This window comes from Fulmarus glacialis, unplaced genomic scaffold (genome assembly GCF_000690835.1).
Source record: "Fulmarus glacialis isolate BGI_N327 unplaced genomic scaffold, ASM69083v1 scaffold20075, whole genome shotgun sequence".
NCBI classification, from domain to species: domain Eukaryota; kingdom Metazoa; phylum Chordata; class Aves; order Procellariiformes; family Procellariidae; genus Fulmarus; species Fulmarus glacialis.
The window spans coordinates 25,832-27,680 of NW_009212555.1; positions in this window are offsets into that span (position 1 = coordinate 25,832).

The following is a 1,849-nucleotide window of genomic DNA, read 5'->3' on the forward strand; positions in this document are numbered from 1 at the left end:
AAAGAGAAGGGGGGAAACGGTAGCCCAGATGGAGTCGGCTTTATTGTCTCCAAAGCCATCTGAAGATGAGTTTGTGCCTTTTTTTTTAATTGATGGATTTGGTGCAGCTGGATTTTCTGAAGTTTGAGGAACAATGCCTTAAGTAAAAAAAAAAAAAAAACAAAACAAACAAAAAAAAAACAAAACAAAAAAACCACAAAGAACACAGCAGTTCATGAATATTTTTCCTCTGGTTGGGAAAGCCAAGAACTGCCATCAGGAAGGAAGACTTTTTGGCTTGTGCTGGCATGATGGTGGGAAGCAGGCATCAGCTGAACAGAGCGTCTCCAAAAACTGTCTACAAGTTTGGATTTGTTTTGTTTTCTTTCATTGCTGTTTCAAAAAAAGAAAAAAAAAAAAAAGAAAAAAAAAATTAAGGTAGTTGCCAAGAAAGTGGCAAATACTGTTGGGTCTTTGAAATTCAACCATTTTTAAAAACAAATTTTCAAATGTTTTCTCTCTTCTACGTTATCTAGTAATTGAACTTATCAATTTGGTTGTTGAAGCATGTATTAGACACAAATGCAGGTTTAAGACTGGAATGCTTTTTATTAAAAGCAACTAGCATGAGATATTGCTTAAATTGTTAGGTATAAATATATATATGTGTATAATGTATATTCCAAATGTATTCCAAGCTTAGAAACCGGATTCCTATGAATTATTGATAAAAATATTTATGATGCATTTATAGAAAAATATATGTAATAAATGCATACTATAACAGTAGCCATTGGAAGCTCCCTAGGGACAGATTTGTGAATTGGAACGTAAAAGGTGCTTTTGGAAAAGGATCCAGGTTGAAACTTGAGGACTTTCAGACGACAGGTTGGAAAGTTTTTCAGAAAGCCAACACGTTAGCCACTGGGCAACTACCCTAAACATTTGTATTTTAATTTAAGGTTTTTAGTTGTGATCCTTTTCTAACGAAAAAAAAAAAAGAGTTTTTTATAGCAAAGACTATGAATTTGCTGTTAATTTTTATATCGATATTTCACAAAACCCTAAAGAAGCCTTGTTTGTGTGACTCTGACATTTATTTTCTATTTGGCAGGTTTCGTTTCTGAACGGCAATAGCGTCTAAACCTTTTTTCCTCCCACTTTTCTTGCTTGTACATTATTTTCCTTTTTTGTTTGTTTGTTTTTCCTTTTTCTTAAGTCTTTTGTACAGTGAGCAGCTTTCTGCAGGCGTAAGGAACTGTGGCAGATTGTCAGAGTTTATTTTTCAGAAAGGGTGTGTTTTATCGAGGAGGAGGGAACGCGATGGGCTCTTTTGTATAATGATACCGCCGACTGTATATTTCCTCAGTTCTGTTATAGTAGCTATGTAAAGAAAATAAGGAGTTTTCTTACCTTCGACATAGTAGTGTTCCAATGGGCGATGTCTTTGTCCTCCGCGCGGATCGTAACGAGGATTACAGGCGGCTGCAGTAGCTGCCCACCGTTGGGAAGGCTTGTCGGACACTCGTGGGACAGCTGGCGTTTTTCTCTCCGCCGGACAGACGGACACGCAGACACGCACGCACACCTCCCCACGTCCTCTTTCTCTCTTTCTCTCCTCTTCTTCTTCCCATCGCTGGTAGGGTTGGAGAACTTTTCCCGAAGGTATTTTTTCCCCCCCGAGGAGGTTGTTGCCCTGCGCCAGCCGGACCTTCAGCCTCGGCTGTCGCCTCCTGCAGACGGCGGGTGGGAGAAGCAGCAAAGCCCTGCCGCGAAGAGTTTGAGCAGCTTAGAGGAGACCGGATTGACACGCGTGCCTTCTTACAGCAGTGTAGGATAGCACACACCCCTCGTCCGAACAACCAAGGGT